The following is a 21201-nucleotide window of genomic DNA, read 5'->3' as shown; positions in this document are numbered from 1 at the left end:
TACAGTAGAGTCTCACTTATCCAAGCTAAACGGGCCGGCAGAACCTTGGATAAGCGAATATCTTGGATAATAAGGAGGAATTAAGGAAAAACCTGTTAAACATCAAATTAGGTTATGATTTTACAAATTAAGCACAAAAACATCATGTTATACAACAAATTTGACAGAAAAAGTAGTTCAATACGCAGTAATGTTATGTTGTAATTACTGTATTTACGAATTTAGCACCAAAATATCATGATACAGTAGAGTCTCACTTATCCAAGCCTCGCTTATCCAAGTCTCTGGATGATCCAAGCCATTTTTGTACTCAATGTTTTCAATATATCGTGATATTTTGGGGCTAAATTCGTAAATACAGTAATTACAACATAACATTACTGTGTATTGAACTACTTTTCTGTCAAATTTGTTGTATAACATGATGTTTTGGTGCTTAATTTGTAAAATCATAACCTAACTTGATGTTTAATAGGCTTTTCCTTAATCCCTCCTTATTATCCAAGATATTCGCTTATCCAAGCTTCTGCCGGCCCGTTTAGCTTGGATAAGCGAGACTCTACTATATATTGAAAACATTGACTGCAAAAATGGCTTGGATAATCCAGAAACTTGGATAAGCAAGGCTTGGATAAATGAGACTCTACTGTACATGCAATGTTATTTTGTGCCACTTTTTCCTGTTTCCGCATTCACATTTTGAAACAAATAAATAAAATGTTTGGTCAACTCTATTAAACATTGTGCTATATGTGATCGCCCCCCATCAACTCTACAAACAACAAGGGATTTTTCTTATACAGTAGAGTCTCACTTATCCAACATAAATGGGCCGGCAGAATGTTGGATAAGCGAATTTGTTGGATAATAAGGAGGGATTAAGGAAAAGCCTATTAAACATCAAATTAGGTTATGATTTTACAAATTAAGCACCAAAACATCATGTTATACAACAAATTTGACAGAAAAAGTAGTTCAATATGCAGTAATGCTATGTAGTAATTACTGTATTTACGAATTTAACGCCAAAATATCATGATGTATTGAAAACATTGACTACAAAAATGTGTTGGATAATCCAGAATGTTGGATAAGCGAGTGTTGGATAAATGAAACTCTACTGTACCTGAAATTAAACAAGGAATCCTGACATTCTCTTTCCTTCATCCCTTTTCCCACTTCCCACTGGCTCTCCGCTTCCCCAAACTGTGAAGTTTGGAAAAACATAGGGGAAAGGATTGTCTCATCACTCATTTTATTTTCATCTCTGCTCCCTTGTGCAGACATGTGTATATGTGTCATTTACACAACATGGAGCACAAGAGATCCAACTTAAAATATGCATTAAAGCATATCATTTTTAAAAATAATGCAAACAAAAGCCTTGCTTGTAGAAACAAATGACCTGGAAAGGAGGGTGAAAGCCTAAAACTCCTGAAACCAGTGTGTCATCTGGGTCTTGGAGGAAAAAGTAGCAATTACAGGATTAGAAACCCCTATATTTAGCCAGTTTGGATACACTCTGTCAAATTATGAAGCAAGCATTATGTGTTATTTTTCAGAATTTGCTCCAAATTCAACTTATCCATCTATCTATGCAGATTCCCATCCTTCTTTTCATGTTGCATTTATTCCTCCACCCCTCGTTGTCTACCATTATTAGGAAACGTGTTTTCCATGTTTTTTTTATTGCAAACACAATCTTCCTTTTGCATTATTCATCAGTTAGTACTGATAAAGTGGTGCAATCCAATACTTTCTGGAGGGTTAAGTATTCCTTGCTATGGAAAAATATCTGTTCAAGGTTTTTATCTCCCTCTTTTTTTGCTAGAATGTGCATTTCCCCAGGTTAAGCCATCCGTCACATTGGATTTTATTTAAGCTACTCACGTTTTTTTTTTTTTTTTGCTTAATATACTTCCTTCTCCTTTTCCCTCTCTCTCTCTCTCTCTCTCTCTCTCTCTCTCTCTCTCTCTCTCTCTCTCTCTCTCTCTCTCTCTCTCTCTCTTCTCCTTCCTACAGGTAAGGCCAGTTTTCAAGGGACTCACCTCTTTCCTTTCTTCCAAAGAAAATATATGATCCTGGAATTGTACAAGCCTTGAGAACATTATGTTTCCCCCATTTTATGTAGGTGTTTTAATATACTATGTGCGTTCAATCTTTTCTTTCCTCCATATATACACTTCTGCCCAAAGCTACACATCTTATTACACTCACAATGCCATTACTGGCTCATCAGGATTTATAGTATTTATCTTAAGGTCATATTAATAAAACAGGCCTTTTAAAAAGCAGATGCTTTTCAACCTGGGGTATAGCAATGATGAATAGCCTTTTGTTACACCCTGGTGGAAACACAATTTCTGGAATAGATCATATATCCAGTAAAAGGATGTTGATGCCTTTCTCATTTTGTAAATGGTGTCAAGGTCTGTCAGTTAAAAGATTCTAATAAGACTCTCTCTTTTTTAATTTATAAAGTGTCAAAGAAAAAAAAAGCTGCAGTGAACATTACTCTCTTGTTTTCCCCACTTCCCCCAGCCCCATGTGTCAATTAGTGAATAATTTGGACTTTCGTTTTTCTAAACATGCATAACACCAAATATATTCATTACATGGACATTGCTGCTTGCTGAGAATCTTGTCAAGTGGTTTTGGTATCTTTGTATTTGACCACAGAGAGATGCTTCACTGGGCCCTTAGAAAAGAGTCTAGAACACAGTCTTTAATTCATTTGATACCAATTAGTTTTGCAACAATTGGTTGGGTGATTGGGGACACAATCTCCTTTGCACAGAAATAGAACAGCAACAGAAAAGCTTACTAATGAAAATGAAGCATTTATGTTATACTTTGGCTAGTGTACAAGGAAAAAAAATGTGAGTAGCTTAAATAAAATCCAATGTGATGGGGCAGCTTAACCTGGGAAAATGGACATTATGGACTTAGCTTAAACATGAATTTTGTTTAAAACACCTTGTCTTGAAACAAACACTTTCATGTACAAACTACATCACAGCATTGTTATGAGGCTATAATTAGAGCAGTGGTTCCCAACCTTTTTTTGATCAGGGCCCACCTGACCAGGGATCACTTTGACCAGGGACCACTCTCCAACATTAGTACCAAAAGGATTACAAATCAGTTTTTAGTCAACTTTAGAATCGGTTTGATCATCTGGGGTGCTGATTCAGAAAAGTGCATTGGATAGACCACATCAGCTTTAGTTTCTGACACAGAACATATGCCACCCAGTAGTCGCCATCTGCTCGCCCCACAAAAAAATCTATTTAATCATCTACAGCTGATGTAGTCTATCCAATGCAATGGTCAGCTCTGCGGAAAGAAGCAGAATAAATAAACAAACAAGCAAACAAATAGGAAGGAGGTTTGTGGACCAGATTTTCATTTTCACAGCTCACTGCTGGGCTGTGGCCCACAGGTTGAGAACCACTGTGCTAAAGGCACCTTGATGGTGAAGCTGAATAGAGGCCCCACTAGAACATAATTGATTTTCTTGTCCGTCTTTGTATAGAGGCATCATACAGAAACAAGCATTACAGAGGGGGGTTTTTTATGTCAGGAGCGACTTGAGAAACTATGAGAGAATTGGCCATCTGCAAGGACATTGCCCAGGGGACACCCGGATGTTTTGATGTTTTTACTATCCTTGTGGGAGGCTTTTCTCATGTCCCCGCATGGAGCTGGAGCTGATAGCGGGAGCTCATCTGTGCTCTCCCTGGGTTGGATTCAAACCTGGCAGCCTTCAGGTCAGCAACCCAACCTTCAAGTCACAAGGCTTTAACCCACTATGCCACCGGGGGCTCCACTATTACAGAGGGTAGACGTATAGAATTGCCAGTTACTTATTTATTTATTTATTTATTTATTTATTTACAATATTTATATTCTGCCCTTCTCACCCCAAAGGGGACTCAGGACGGATCACATTGTACACATATAAGGCAAACATTCAATGCCATATAACATAGAAGAGAGACAGAGACAGACGCAGAGACAATTTAAACCTTCTCCAGCTTCCTGAGGATATGCTTGATTCCACCCACAGGGAGAGTAGCTGCTTCATCATCCACTGCAATGGCAACTTCCTCATTCCAATGGCAGCTGGATTATTTTTATAGTGTCATAAATTTGCCTCCCCACATATAAGTGGTACCTACATTTCCTACTTGATAGATGCAACTATCTTTCAGGTCAGCAACGAGCAGGGGCTATATTTTATTTTTAATTGTCGGGTGCTCACCCCGACATGGGATGGCCTCGAACTCATGACCTCTTGGTCAGAGTGATTTATTGCAGCTGGCTGCTAACCAGCCTGCATTACAGCCCGGCCCCATGGTCATTAATGGCTGAGCCACTGAGCCACTTTCCTACCACAATCCAGCTAAGCTACATCAATTGTAGAGGGAAAAGAGACGGCAATGCTGATGGGCTCAGTCAGTCCTGGGACCCCAGACTTTGTATATATATCCCGTGTACTAGAAACACTTAATAGAAGAAATTCTTATCTTGACCATGAAATGTCTCAGTGTATGGAGTGATTAACTCAGAACTCAGACATTCCCTTGTCTGAAATTACGAATATCCAAATGTTTGCTAAATGAGCAAGAGTGTTTGTAGCAGTATGTTGGGAGAAAGATTTTTTTCTTTTCTTTTTTGCAAAAACAAAAAATCTCACCTTCTTCTCAAGTCCTGCTCCTGGCTGTCATTGATGGAGCAAGAAAACCTGTCCAAACTAGTTCCAAAAAACAATGCTTACAGATCTCAAGAGAATTTAAAGATGCATCATTTATTACTGTAAATTTCCGTAGGCCTTTGTCTCCTGAAAAAAATGCCAGTGAGTGAAGTCTAAGACTTTAATTTCTACATCTTTAAATTCTTTGTGTATAGTGCCCCCTCTCTCTGAAAACTGAACATTGCAGAAAACTATGTTTCAACAATATGTTCAAACTATTCAAACTAATGTTGTCAAAGTCTTTCACGGCTGGAATCACTGCGGTTTCCGGTCTGTATAGCAGTGTTCTAGCAGCTATTCAAGCTAGATTAATTTGAACACCCAGTCCCAAAAATCCTTCCAAATGTTCTCATTATCAGTCATGGGGTTTTGCTTATTTTTAATGAAAATATTTACATGTTTGTCATCATATTTTGGTCAAACTGCATAACTAAACCATGCTAGCTGCTACCTTGTTGCATTCACTTTCAAGAGGAACACGTTTTTCAATTTTTGTGAATATTTTTCATAATATTCAGTCTGTGTACTGAAAAGTCAGAGGTCCTTCATGATGAAAATCAATGATACCAAATATGTTTCCCTGAAAAGTAGATGGTCTATCTGTAAAGTACAATGTTAAGACAGGAAGATTATACATATACTAGCTGTGCCCGGCCACGCATTGCTGTGGCATTGTCTGGTGGTGTTGGTGAGAACTTGTTGAGGTGGTGGTGGTATTGAATGTCTGTTGTATGGTTGTCTTTATGTTTAGTATGCATTTGGTTTGTGTACTGTGAAAGTGGTGAGGGGGGTCTATGTCCCTGTGTAGTATTGTATAGCATTTATACGTTGTCCATGTGCTGTGAATGGTTGGATTGTGTCCTGCTGCATAGTAGAAAGGGTTGGGCTGGATGGCCCTTAGGAGTTTCTCCAAACTCTTGGATTCTATGCTATTATTATTATTATTATTATTATTATTATTATTATTATTATCTTCTTCATCATCATTATTATGTAGAGGCTGGATGGCCATCTGTCAGGAGTGCTTGGATTGTGTCCTCCTGCATGGTAGAAGGAAGTTGATCTGGATGATCCTTAGGGGTCACTCCAAACCTTAGGATTGTATGATGTTGTTGTTGTTGTTGTTATCATTATTAGTATTAGTATTAGTATTGAGAGGGTGGGTGGCCATCTGTTGGGAGTGCTTGGATTGTGTCCTGCATGGCAGAATTGGGTTGGACTGGATGGCCTTTAGGGATGTCTCCTAACTGTCTGATGCTATGATTCAATGTGTATTATTGTGCAGATCTTGGATGGCCATCTGTCAGGAGTGCTTGGTTTGTGTCATCCTGCATGATAGAAGGAAGTTGAACTGGATGTGTCAAGAGTCAGACACCAGTTAACATACAAAACAGAGTTTATTCCGAAGATAAGCCAGAAAATAACATAAACACAGGAAATATCCTTGAAACACTTCACTTTTCAGTGTTTCGAGAGTAGATTGGACAATAATAACTCAAAAACGAGTCACGCTAATTTCCCATGCTGGCATTCAATAAAAAACTAAATAACGCTTCAATTCAGCTTTGGAAAACAAATAGAGTTAATTGCTGGAAAATAAACAAACTAGAAAAGCAATTAAGCTGCTTCCACGGTGCAGATAAGCCGAAAGCCTCAAAGGGATGATGAATAGCCGTTGTCAGAAGAATCCAAGGTCAGGTCAGGAGGCAGCAGAAATTCCGAAAGACAAACCAATAGTCAGAAGCCGGGAGTAGCCGTCAGTCAGAGGGAGTAGACAGAAGCCAGGTCAAATTCAATCCAAAGTCCGAAGAGGGTGCAGTCATCCAAAACAGGTCCACGATAAGACACAGCGAGAGCCAAGCTAGGTGATATCAGCAGATTCAAATCATAGTCCAAGTCCAGTCTTCATGGAAACACAGAGATCCCAATGGCGCCTCAGCAACACCTTGCCACACGCAAAGTGCAGTGGCCAAACATTCCCATTTTATTCCCCTTCCTCCTGGGTGACCAAACACTCACACCCAAACACCAGGTGTCCCAAATCTACTCAGAGTCTGAACTCCACACAGCTAGAGCTCGTGGATCTGGAGTACCTAGCAATTCGTCGGAGTCCCAATCATCCTGCCCACACTTAGCCCCATGAACACTTAAAGAACCATCCTCCCTTCTCCAAGCATCCCAATTGGGATCAGCTCTTGCAGAAACCCCAGGTTCAGAAGTATCCATAGGCCTCAAATCCCCAGATATCTCCGGTGGCTGTGCCCATTCAGTGCCCGCTTCCCCAGCCACCACCTGTTCCTCAGCATCCATCTCCCCATCTGAATCTTCCTCAGAAGATCCCCCATATAGCTCTCTAAGTCGCTTCCTGTGCAACTCCTCCAGTGAACCCTCATCATGAGGGTTTTTTCTTCCTCTTCGAATTCCATCACCATCAACCATAATCCCCGAAGGCGCAGTCACAACAGGATGATCCTTAGGGGTGTCTCCTAACCTTATGATTGTATGATCTTCTTCTTCTTCTTCTTCTTCTTATTATTATTATTATTATTATTATTATTATTGAGAGGCTGGGTGGCCATCTGTTGGGCATGCTTGGATTGTGTCCTCCATGGCAGAATTGGGTTGGACTGGATTACCACAGTAATTATTTCATATTACAGTAGAATCTCACTTATCCAACATTCGCTTATCCAGTGTTCTGGATTATCCAAGGCAGTCTGCCTTTTAGTAGTCAGTGTTTTTGTAGTCAATGTTTTAAATTCATTGTGATATTTTGGTGCTAAATTTGTAAATATAGTAATTACAACATAGCATTATTGAGCATTGAACTACTTTTTCTGTCAAATTTGTTGTATAACATGATGTTTGGTGCTTAATTTGTATAATCATTACCTAATTTGATGTTTAATTGGCTTTTCCTGAATCCCTTCTTATTATCCAACATATTCACTTATCCAACGTTCTGCCCGCCTGTTTATGTTGGATAAGTGAGACTCTACTGTATATTTATAATCTTATATTATCTGCTTAGAACTGGATTATATTAGGCCCCTTCTACACAGCTGTCTAAAATGCACACTGAAGTGAATTATCTGGCAGTGTGGACTCAAGATAATCCAGTTTAAAGCAGATAATATAAGATTATAAATGGGTAATATAGCTGTGTGGAAGGGCCTTGAGTCTACACTGCTATATAATCCAGTTAAAATCAGATAATCTGTATTTTATAGGCAGTGGGGAAGAGGCCTGAGGCCTAACTGTGCCTGTCCCTGGGCTGAGTAGGTTGCTAGGAGACCAAGTGGGCAGAGTTTAGCCTTGTAACTGGCAGTAATTGGATAAAAAACAATTATTCTTTTCCCTCTAATTAGGACTTTACTTTTCTTTTCTTTTTGTTGTATGAACATAGAGGCATGGATGAGGGGTTGTGTTGCCAAGTTTAGTGTTTCTGGGATGTGTAGTTTTGTTGTTTTGTCCTAGGCCGAATTTTTTTTATCCTTTTATATATATAGATGATTCTTTATCTCTCAGAGATAAAGAATGTTACTTGTACGCTTTTTGATTGTTTCAGCTATAATGGTTTTAGAGATAAATACATTCAGCCACTGTTTAAATCACTGAAAGGGAACTCTTCTTCTGTAAAAGATTTTTTGATGTCTAATATTGATAACTATCTTTTAGAGCACCCCAATTTCTTGCTAATGCTTTGCAGTAGTGTAATTCAAGGCTCAAAAGATGTATGATAGATTAATTTAACAGTTGATGGTTTGTGGATAGAGCTTTAACTCGAATGATTGTATGATTTACTCATTTAAGTTTAGCCGTGTGTAACACTAAATCCCTAAATAATATTAAACTCTTCCCCCTATAAAGCACAATGTGTTCCAGGCCAACATTACTTAGATGTCCATTTCAGTGGTTATGCTAGCTAGAGAATTTGGAGATTTATGCAAAATAAAATGCCTCCAAATGTCTGCTAACATGATGTAGTCTCAGTTGTTGGGGTTGTTTTTCAAAATTAAGTGACCTATTAGTTCATATTAATAATATACCAACACAGTGCATGTAACAATCCTCTGGATTGATACAATGTTTCTAACAGGAAAAAAAATGGGGTAGGTTGCCTGTATGCCAAACATTCCGGAAGCATTAGCCTATTGATCTTTAAAGTATTTCTATAAGTAGGTAACAGTTAGTGGACTTCCCATCCATGGCTACATTAACATTTCCCCTCTATACATGCATAAACAACAACAAATAATTCCCAGCAATTAATTATTCTCTTTACATTATAAAAAAAACCCCAACACTTCAATGCTGGTGCCATTTAACAATTAATAATACCAAAGCAAATCAAGAGCCCAAACTCCATGTGCTGATAGATGGTCCTTTGCTTTACTTGTTTTCAAAAGCTCAATGTGTTTCCGCCCATATTATAGTTGGCCTTCCTTGGGAGCTACTTTACGCATAAATTCCTGGAGTTGTATAATACACTGTCCAAAGAAATGGACCATTAAGCAAAGAGCTATTTGCTTAATGGCCCATTTCTTTAGAGAGTACAATCCTGAGGTTTGAAATTTGGTAAGGAACCAGCACTCCTTGACAGAGAAGACTAAAAACTTTATAAAACTATAACTCCCATGATCCCACAGCTATGGTAGTTAAAGTGATGTCAAACTGCGTTAATTCTACAGTAGGGGTAAAACATTTTTTTCTCCTGTTATGCTCAGACTTTTCATTTGTGCTCTTCACTTTTCTCCTCTGGGTGACATTTAACAATTCAGTCATTTATGTGTTCACATTAAGATTCAAATTCTAAGAATCTCATCATTCTTTGCATTGTAGTGGTGTATTATTTGGTTAGGGGCCCCTGAGCTGCTGAACTTGCGGACTGAAATGTGCCAGGTTCAAATCCCGGGAGCAGAATGAGCGCCCGTTGTTAACCCCAGCTCCTGCCAACCTAGCAGTTCGAAAACATGCAAATGTGAGTAGATCAATAGGTACCACTCCAGCGGGAAGGTAACGGTGCTCCATGCAGTCATGCCAGCCACATGCTTGGAGGTGTCTACGGACAACGCCGGCTCTTCAGCTTAGAAATGGAGATGAGCACCAACCCCCAGAGTCGGTCACGACTGGACTTATCGTCAGGGAAAAACTTTTACCTATTATTTGGTCCATACTAAGAAAAAACAATCTACTGAATGTACTGTAAGGGCCTCATCACATGGACTTTGAGAAGCATTGGGGACTCTCTGTCTAGCAAAGAGAATCGTACTGTTCCCTACTCATCCCGTTTGGTCTTCCCATCACACATTTCTCTCTTCAGATTTTCACCCATTGTTGCCCACCTTTGGAACCATCACACAGGGAATGCCTTTCTCCGCCCTCTTTGTATTATTTTTTTTAAAAAAAATCAGGGAAGACTTCAATGCACCAGGGGCTCAGAACACGGTGTCTCTCCTATTTTCTGAACTCCCCCCTTTCAGCACTCTTCAGCTCCATTTCACAGACAAAAGGCAATGCATGATGGCCAGAAGTAGGCAAATATTATCTGATAGGCTCCGTGCCACTTGAAATAGACGTAAAGTGTCCTATAAGGGGAAAAACACTTCATGTGATGAAGTCCTAAGCAGAGAAAGAGGTCAATATACCTTTTCTGTTGGGAGCAAAGAGATCATAATTTTATTGTGTACTCCACTTACATGAAACTCAAATAAAAAGGTGATTGCATTTGCAACGTGTGCAAAATATTATAATGCCAAGGGAAGGGCTGATTTTCTGGTTCTTTCTGATTATGTAGTTTTTATTATTTATTATTATATTTCTTTATACCCCGCTTTATCTCCCCTGAAGGGGACTCAAAATGGCTTAACATAAAAGCATCAGTATAACCATTTGAAATATACAACTATATAAACATAAAAACAGGATTAAATATAAACAGTATTAAAAATTCAGTGATTGGTAGGAGGGGGGAGTATTCGGTTGTCTCCGGAGGTGCGGAGGTAACGTTGGCCCGGTATGGTTCCAGTAGCACCTCGGCATGGATAGCTGCATCGGCCACCCTTATAGAGAGTTGGAAACAAGAAAAAAAACTTGTGGACTTATGGTGGACTTGTGAAAAGACTAAAAAATACTGGAAAATGATCCACCAAGAAACACAAATTATTTTACAAAAGCAATTTTTATTAAAACCTGAATATTATTTATTAGGAATTATAGATGATGAGACTAAATTTGACACAAATGATGAAATTTTATTTACATATTGTGCTACAGCCGCCAGGATGACATTTGCGAAAGTATGGAAATTAGAGGAAACTCCGAAGAAAGACACTTGGATGTATAAATTAGAAGAAATACACAGCATGGACAAACTTATGTTCCTTCTGAAAGAAACAAGAGGAAAATATGTAAGAAGGACAAACTGGAGTAAAATGGAAGAATATTTTAAGAAATGTAGTGATACAGATTAAGAGTTTGAGAAGCAGAAAAATGTCAAATATAGTGAACTTATGTAAATAGGTAAAGAATGGAAGATTACTTCCCTGTTTTGTTGATGTTTCCCTGAAATTTACTCTTGATTCATTCCCCTCCCCTTTCCCTGTTTCCCCTTATTCACCCCCCAATTGCTCCCTTTCCTTTTCCCCCCTTTCCCCCTACTTTCCCTCTATTCTCCCGCACTTAGCCCCGTTTTTAAAACCTGCACTGTATTTGAAAAATACCAATAATTAAAAAAAAAAAAGAAACAAGAAAAATCATTAGCGAGAAATTAACCAGGTCTTGGATCAACAATATTCCAAAAATTAAACAAATTAGGATCAAAGAGACTCAATGGACAATAATCTCCAAATGGTATAGGTCTCCCCTTCAATTAGCACATATAATGGGAAATATTTACAACAAATGTTGGTATGATAGTGCGGGGATAGGTTCATTCTCTCATATGTGATGGGATTGTAACTTTGGTTTTCAAATGTTTCCCATATCTCTATAGGTTATTCTAAAGTGGTAGAGACATCTGAACTTCAGTGAATATGTTGGAGTTTGTAAAAAATCAGATATCTAGTCACTTCTGGTGGGTCAGGGAAACAGCTGATAAAAGTACAAAAGAAAGCCTATATCAACTGGAAGAACTTGTTCATTTACTTTTTGACGATTAACTATGAAGGACAATGTTTGGGCTTGTGGACCAGCACTGGTGGCTTGTTTGCAACTTATTGCAAAAATGAGAATGCACCAGATGGTCCACGACCTCATGTTTCAATGACTGCAGCTGTTGAATTCAATTTTATTTCATTTAGTTTATTGTACACTAAAACAAATTAGACCAAAAGTATAAGCATTTAACAATTTTGTCACCTGCACCTTTGTAAAAAAAATGGCTTGAGATGTCAGCCACCTGCCATGTACACACAGCTTTCCCCTCTATGAACAAAGAAAAGCAGAGATGGAAAATAGTCCATGAAATATATTTACATTTTTCCATTGGAATACTTTTTGTCCCACAGCCTAAATGCTTTAGTTCAAAATGTGTTCCATTTGGTTTTTGGGGAGAACAAAATGCAGCAAAACAGAAATGATGTGATTCACTCGACAGTGTATTGGATTTGGTCAAAAGATTTTTTTTCTTTCGAGGGAGGGGGCACACTGGAGTTGAGTAGAACCAGGAAAAGGCCCACAATATAAGAAGCTCTGTTTTATACTTTCTGGTGTTATTGTATTTGTGTTTCTGGCACTGTATATGGATGTGAAACATAGTTTTGAACACACAAGTACTCACTTGATCAAGGGACAATTGTGTACCTTAAGATGCATTGGGATTCTAATCAAGATCAGAAAAGATCCTGCTACCCTGTTTCCCCTAAAATAAGAGATCCCCAGAAAATAAGACCTAGTAGAGGTTTTGCTGAATGAGGCCTCCCCCGAAAGTAAGACCTAGCACTGTTAGTGTTTGGAAGCATGCCCGCCGAACAGAACACTAGAGCATGCAGGTTTGGAAAATGTGCATACCATTGATTGTTGTACATGGAAATAATGGTAGTAACAATAAATTCTTGATAGGATTCACAGTTTGTCTGGTTATGCTTCTTCATGGAAAAATTAGACATCCCCTGAAAATAAGACCTAGAGCATTTTTGGGAGCAAAAATTAATATAAGACATTGTCTTATTTTCGGGGAAACACTGTATTCAAACCATGTTTGCATTTTTATCCTAACACAAGAGAGGTAAGCAAGAACAGTCTAAAATATGCTCACTACAAACTACTATATATCATCATGATAAAAATTCCAGTTTGAAACCATGTACCGTGTTTCCCCGAAAATAAGACAGTGTCTTATAATAATTTTTGCTCCCAAAGATGCTCTAGGTCTTATTTTCAGGGGATGTCTTATTCTTCCATGAAGAAGAATTCACATTTATTGTTGAACAAAAAAATGAACATTTATTATATACTGTACAGTAGTTGTCTTCACAAACCAGCATAACCAGACAAACTGTGAATCCTATCAAGAATTTCTTATTACTACCATTATTTCCATATATATGGTACATACATTTATTGATCCTGCATGCTCTGGTGTTCTGTTCGACTGGCATGCTTCCAAACAAAAACTTTGCTAGGTCTTAGTTTCGGGGGAGGCCTTATATTTAGCAATTCAGCAAAACCTCTACTAGGTCTTATTTTCTGGGGATGTCTTATTTTAGGGGAAACAGGGTAGCAAGCAATACATGGTGTTTAAAAAAGAAAGGAAAAACAGACGCAACCAATAAGCAAATATCATGTCTGTATATACAGTCCCTGCTTGGAAAACTGGGACTTTAAATGTGTGAAAGAGTACTCCCCAGAAAGTTAAAAAATCAAACAAATAAACTGATTTCAGACACATTAATTTCCATTAGTGGTGCATCACCTGTGCCCCTCGAGGGCTTGAGCTCCCTGAAATCCTGACCACTGAACAAGCTGATTTGGGCTTTTGGGACCTGGGAGCACAAGTGGTTTAAATCAAACTAATGATGAAGTGTCTTAGTGGAAGGTGATGTTAACTTGAAGAAGTAGATTGATTTGCCTGTAAATATTCAAGCAGGTGAATGTGTCAGTAGAAGATGTCACCAGTGTAATCTGATGTTTAGGGAAATGATTTGTAAATAACTCACATCCCTTACATTATACATATACAATACATGGCATAAAGAATAATCACACATTTTCTTTTCCTCAAAGAGAAAGAATGATTTGAAATGTTGAAACACTCTGTTGAAAATAAATGTCAGTTATCAAGATTTTAAATATCTACCCTGTTTCCGCCAAAATAAGACATGGCCTTATATTAATTTTTGCTCCAAAAGCATTAGGGCTTGTTTTCAGGGGCAGTCTTATTTTTCAAAACTGAAATTTTAAATTAACTATATCTAGGGCTTATTTTTGAAATAGGGCTTATATTTCAAGCATCTTCAGAAATTCTGAAAAATCATGATAGGTCTTATTTTCAGGGTAGGTCTTATTTTGGGGGAAACAGTATCTTCTATCTATTTAGAGTGAGATGGAGTGGTGGAGACTCAAGATCTATTGGCCAAGTTCCCAAATCATCATCCAGCACCACAAGATGTAGTGGTGATCATCAGATGAAATTGCTTTAAAAGTAAATTGGCTACTATTCTTATTGCTAGTATATGGCATCCAAAATTAGAGAAAGCATGCCTCTGAATACTACCAGTTGGTGAACAAAAATAGAGGATAACTAACTACTGCCATTATAGCCTGATAGTGGGCTTTCCAGATAATTGCTGGGCCACTATGACTGGATCTACACTGTAGAATTAATGCAGTTTGACATCACTTTAACTGCCATGGATCAATGCAATGGAATCATGGGAGTCATAATTTGGTAAGGCACCAGGATATTTTGACAAAGAAGGCTAAAGATCTTCTAAAACTATAACTGATTAGGCATATTTATTTATTTATTTATTATTTACAACATTTATACCCCGTCCTTCTCACCCGAGGGGACTCAGGGCGGCTTACAAAAATTGGCAAAATTTAATGCCCAAAATGCAATCATAAAAACAAAACAATATAAACAGATCCATTAATAACATTGTTAAAACACATTATAAAAACCTTAAAAACGTATATATAATTAATTCCATTCGTCCGAGATCCTCATGCTTCATCCTTAAATCAGGCCATGTCAACTTTGTCATTTACTCATCAAAAGCTTGGGCACATAACCATGTTTTTATATGGTTTTGAACGAAAGAAGGCCTCTTCTTACATTTTGGCAGAACCTAAGATCCATTACCAAATGATGTCCTTAGAGTAAATGAATAGTACTGAAGGGGTTTGGATTGTGAACCCGAATACTTGCCATGGTTATATGCTTAGGAATTGATTAACTGTTGCTTCTGTTGTTGTTTTTCAGCATTGCCATGAAGTGTCCAGTTTGTGACTACTGTAAATTCTCCAGTGTTCAACAGACTTTATGTTTCTTCAGGAAGGAAACTGCTGACAAGATAAAAGCTCATTTTTAAAATTAAATGGCAATACATCCTTTCTTTCTTTCTTTTTTTCATTACTGGCCACATCAAGTTGTTGAACACATTGTCTGAAATATGTAGCAATATTAGTTATTTGTAAATGGAATGCATTTACAGACTTGCTTGGCAATAAGGTGGGAAGAGCCTAGTGTATGGGCTGCAAGGTTAGTCATTATTAGTTAGGGCTTTGATTTAGAATACAATAACAGCCATCATTCCTCTGACAAGAACAACGTCAAACTCTGTTCTTACCAGGTAATCAAAGCAAAGGAGAAATATTGCATCAGTACACCTATCATTTTCATACAGTGTCACCTCAGCTACAAAGATTGCTGTAAATTAAAGGTGTGCATACTGGGAGCCTTTGTATTTATGTTTACAGCCTCCTAAAGGCATTGTTAATGGATTACAGAGGCATTTGTAGTGTTGAAAATAATGAAAGTGTGAAACTTTTTATCGCACCTACATTTTTAAATAATGGGGATAGTATAAGCAGCCACAATCTCATTTATCATGTAGCTTTGATTTGGCACATCCTGCTCACTCCCTCACTTGTAGAACATTGTAAAAACTTGGTCCATGGCTTGATTTGTTCATATAACTTTTAACTCATTGTCAGAAGAAAGGTGCAGTAGATCTTCCTGATAGAGAATGCATGCAGACATAAATGGCTTTGAGGAAATAACCTAAAGGCTCTATTATAGAAACTCCAATCTAAATAGGAAAGTTACTCAGAGTGCTGATCTGAACTAGCTCCATTCTAGGAAAGGACTAAGGAGAGAAAAGGAAGAGAAGCACCCCTAAGACTACAGAAGGATCAGTTTGGGTTCATAAGGAGGAGGAATACTTTTGGTCACTTAACTAATATTACTATCCTGTTGCTACTGCTTGCATGAGAGAAGCCTCCCAAAGGATGGTAATGCATCAAACATCCAGGTGTCCCCTGGGCAACGTCCTTGCAGACGGCCAATTCTCTTATACCAGAAGCAACTGGCTGTTTCTCAAGTCACTCCTGACATGGAAAAAACTACTGCTTGCTCTAAGATGTTCTTGACTCTTCACTGATAAGAGTTTTTGAATTTTTCACATGATTATCTACCTTGTCACACAACTGCTGGAAACATTGCACATCATCAGGGGGCATGGGAAACTCAGCGCCCCAAGCCCCGCATCACCCAGCTCCAATTGAGGGCAATTCCATGGGGGGAAGCATCAATCACATGGCTTCCCCCCATGGATTCCAATGGCAACACGGGAAGCCTCCTGTATTGCCACAGCAGTGGTATGCTCCAGCTCTGCCCTACTTCACCCACAGACCCCTTTTAGAATAAAATAATGTGAGCACATTGTGATGAGGTCCCTAGACAGCACCTCTCCTCTGAGGTTTTCCATTCAGGTTAGACCTCAGGATCACTCTCCCCTGTGACCTATCCCTAGCACTGTGGTGTGAAGAGGACCTACTTGAGTTTCCAGGAAGTTCCAGCCACATGCCTATCCTGTCCCACTCAGCCACCCTTGCAATCCTATGTCTACTTCCTTTCCTTTTTTGTCACTATCTCAAAAGTTGAGGTAAAGTGAAGGGTGATAGCATCCAACTCTGTGGCATCCCTTGTGGTTATGTCTGTGTTGGGAAATTCTCTAGTTCTTTCACACCCTTCTGAGCTATCATCTCACCTTGCTGACATCTTCTTCCTTCTATTTTTCACAATTTATACTCATTCTTCTACCTCCTTGCAAAGATGCAACCACCAAAGACTCAGAGAGGAGAACTTTTACTTTTTTTTTCTTTCTTCTTATTCACTTTAGATGGTAACGCAACTTGGTTTATGATATATGCAACAGAGGCTTAGATGTTGGAGGAACAATAACAAGTTTATTCAGGCACAGAACTTAGTGGTTACAATGTTGTTCTCACTTAGAGGCACTTTTATTAACAGTTACAATACTAGAATGAGGTGAGTCAAACTCCCTAAAGTGTCACTTCTTTTACTTAAAGTAGTTAGAACTTCTTCCTCTGCTACTTTTAAACCGCAGTCACCCTGTGATATATGATTACAGATTCTCTGTTCCTTACGAGGACACAGACTACATTAAATAAGTCACCAAACTTATTTTAAACCGACTCAAAAATGAACAATTGAGTCTCCTTGATCCCCTCAACCTAGGATTAATCTTCCCTGTTCCTCATCAGAGCACAGACTGAATCCCTTTTTTAAACTCTGCACTTTTTCAACAAAACGGCAGTTTGCTCCGCCTACTTCTCCATGGCAACCAGCCTCTGAGTGCTGAGATGCAATGACTGTAATACTTACCCTTTTAAAATACAAGCACACAATTAAACATAACATCTGTAAACCAAAAATTCATACTTCATTGCACTCGTGTTTCCTCCTCTCCCCTGGAAGCTCTACCACCCATGTTAGGGCTAGGGCAGAAGACTCATGCTTTTGTCTTCCCTGCATCATTTTCCAGATAAGGATCTTGCCATGGTGGACTACCAGCTACACATGGATTATGTCATCCACTAATTATACTGTAAAGGTGAGCAAAATCAGAGAAAGGGTGTCCATGGATAAATATCTGAACTTTATCTTACACACACACACTTCTGGTTAAAAGAAGGAAATTTGTCAGTTTAGCTTTCTCTCACAGTTAGATGTTTCAATTTTTTTTTTGTAAATTCTAATAACAAATGAAGTTTTCACCAATATGTAATATCTCTTACCACAATTGAACCCATCTAAATACTAACATTTTATGGAAATGTATTATCCTCTATTATCATGCTGATACTGCACAAGATAATTGGAGCCATTCAATGTCCAGCCAGATTAATCAAAGAGGACAGGAGAAATAGAGGAGACCTAGTCTGTCATGTAAGCTGATATTTGCAGATGCTCTACATGATAGCAGCTTAATTTCATGCATTTATGATCAGTCTGAAATAAAGTGGAAAAAGCAGAGGGACTTTGAATGCATTATGGCAGAAATGAAGTGTAAAAGGTGGAGACTAGAGTGTGTGTTGTGTTCAATTCGCAGCGAGTCAGACTGAACATTGGTATGTGCTTATATAAGGACACGGCTGTGGAGGCCAAAAGAACATTTCCAATTGCAGTCAACAATGTGTCTGCAAGGAACCTTCTAGCCAAGCTGTTTCAAATGGTCAGAGGGCTATTAAATCCTGTCCCACAAAATGTGATCCCTGACCATTTGGCAAGTCGCTGTGAAGCATTTGCTTAGTTCTTTGCAGGCAAAGTCGCTCTGATCTGTTCCAACCTGGATACCATGTTAATGGCAGTCCCTGAAGATATAACACAAGCACCTGCTTGTCCAGTTTTAATGGATTCATTTCAATTAGTGCAACCCAAGGACTTGGACAAGATTCTTGGTGAGGTGAGGGTGACCACATGCATCCTAGACTCCTGCCCATCCTGGCTGGTAAAGAAGACTAGAGAGGGTTGGCGGAGTGGGTGAAAGTGGTGGTTGATGCCTCCTTATTAGAAGGCAAGATTCTAGTGGGCCTACAGGAGGCCATGGTCAAACCACTGTTGAAAAAACCATCACTGGACCCCACTCAATTAAACAAGTTTTGGGCAGTTTCCAATTTCCCCTTTTACGGCAAAGTCTTGGAATGTGTGGTGCAACTCCAGATGTTCTTGGAGGAATGTGATAATCTGGATCCATAGCAGTCTGGCTATAGCCTGAGCCTTGGTGTCCTTAGTGGATGATCTATGCAGATAACTTGACAGGGAGAGTGTCCTTTCTTTTTTGTCTTTTGTATATAATTCCCAGCTATCCTTCTTCAATTTATTCCCTCATACACAGGACAGATCTATTGTAAATATATGTCCATTTTTTAAAATAAAGTCTTTGAATCCTGACCAGTCTATTTTCCTTTTTCCATCTCTTAGTTTTTCTGTTAAACAATCCATTTGTATAATGTCCATCACTTTTACAAAAAATAAAATTATGTTGTTTTATAATTTGATATGTCATATTTATTTTCTGTCTGTACAATGCGGCATTAAATTTAACCATAATCTGTAAGCCACTCTGAGTCCCCTTTGAGGTTGAGAAGAGCAGCATATAAATATAGGAAATAAATAAATAAATTATGAATACATAGTGATACTGGGGATTTGTACATTCTAGAGATCAATTGGTGCAACTACAATCCTCTCTAATATCCAACAGGTGAATAGTATATTTTCTGTGTGAGTGGAAAGAATGAAGGATTAGGGATGTGTCAGGATTTTACTCTGATAAGGTTTGCTTGCTTGTTTTAGAGCTTTGCTCAATCTATAGCTGCTAGAAGTGTGTATCCAACTTGTAGTTGGAAATCTGTACATTTTGAGCAATGGTGCATGAAAACAGCTCAATGTAAAACCAAGCTGCGATTCTCCCTGATGTGAAAATCACTGTATACTCTCATTGAAGGTAATAGGCCAGATCTATTATTCATGGAGCCACTTTAAGGATACAACCAAATTGAATTCCAATAGTGCTCATGCCAATGTGCCATTTATGATACCCAGTAACTTCTTTTCAATGTTTGCATGATAGCCATTAAGGATGATCAAGAATATGAGCTTACCTTGTTGATCTTATTCTTACCTTTCACAGTATAGCACATTGCAAAATTTGGATTTCCTCAACTGTTCATTCAAATGTTCTGGCACTGTGTCCTGTTCAAAGAACAAATAAAGATATATTAACTATATATTTTCACAAAATTAGCATTTTAAAATAAGCTTTCAAATGCAGTTTTCATGCAAATGTTTAAATACGTATCACAACAAATCCAGAAGACATAGCAATGAGTGAGTGTGTGCACAGATGACATAAACCACAAAAAGTTTCATTTTTTCTCATCACAAGAAATACTAAAGGTAGACATGGTGCAACCATGGTGTGGAGGAGCTTCATAGAGTTCTATTGTTATGGCCCAGTCAGTACCTACAAAGACAAGTATCCATATTACGGTAATACAGAAATTGTTTTAGATGTCATTAAACTTATATTTAGTTCAATGCATCAATATGAATACAGATACAAAAGGCATTAGTATACTGGTTGTGGTTTTGGAGTCTACTATCCATATATAAAGAAATAAGAACAATTACTATATATAAGAGGACTTAATTTGTATATTTGGAACAATTAAAGAACTAAAGCACAATTCATTGTTCATGAGAAGAGGAGTAAATTCATCCTTCAAGAGAAAAATGTTGTTTTTACTGTGAATGTAACAGTCCTTTGTTTGATTGTATAGCAATGCCTTTTGTATCTGTATTCATATTGATGCATTGAACTAAATATAGGTTTAAAGGTAAAGGTTTTCCCCTGATGTTAAGTCCAGTCATGTCTGACTCTGGGGGTTGGTGCTCATCTCCATTTCTAAGCCAAAGAGCCGGCGTTGTCCGTAGACACCTCCAAGGTCATGTGGCTGGCATGACTGCATGGAGCACCGTTACCTTCCCGCCGGAGCGGTACCTATTGATCTACTCACATTTGCATATTTCGAACTGCTAGGTTGGCAGGAGCTGGAGCTAACAGCGGGTGCTCAAGCTATATTAAATATAGGTTTAATGACATCTAAAACAATTTCTGTATTACTGTAATAGTGGATACTTGTCTTTGTAGTTCCAGGGAACCCATTTTCTTTTTTGGTACCAGTCATTACCTAGTCAGGTTTAGACTTGCAGGGAATCAAAATTTCAAAATCTACCCTAGGAACCTGCTGGATCTAGATGGGATTCCTGCTGGCACTTGGATTCTGTTGGACCTCTGGCTGAATTTTGGAATGAGGAAATGGCCAGGGCAACAGACACAATTGCTCCTGAGCATCCCCTCTTATGAAGTGGTCACCCCCTCTTTTCCCACTCCCCTCTCTGAGAGGAGTGG

The 21201-nt window shown here is 38.4% G+C and overlaps 1 long non-coding RNA gene across 1 annotated transcript in view; it reads left to right on the top strand.

The window, feature by feature from the left end:
• The window catches only part of LOC103279461 (uncharacterized), a 57223-nt gene extending 41925 nt beyond the window's left edge, over positions 1-15298 (top strand). Inside the window, exons 2-3 of the long non-coding RNA XR_506807.3 lie at positions 11033-11166; positions 15183-15298. This is a non-coding gene — a long non-coding RNA (uncharacterized LOC103279461). The remainder of the gene's footprint in view (positions 1-11032; positions 11167-15182) is intronic.
• The last annotated feature ends 5903 nt before the right edge of the window (positions 15299-21201 follow it).

Source organism: Anolis carolinensis, chromosome 4 (genome assembly GCF_035594765.1).
Source record: "Anolis carolinensis isolate JA03-04 chromosome 4, rAnoCar3.1.pri, whole genome shotgun sequence".
In the NCBI taxonomy this organism is placed as follows: Eukaryota; Metazoa; Chordata; class Lepidosauria; order Squamata; family Dactyloidae; genus Anolis; species Anolis carolinensis.
The sequence above is the reverse complement of the archived record's forward strand: the minus strand, read 5'-3'. Positions and strand labels throughout refer to the sequence as shown.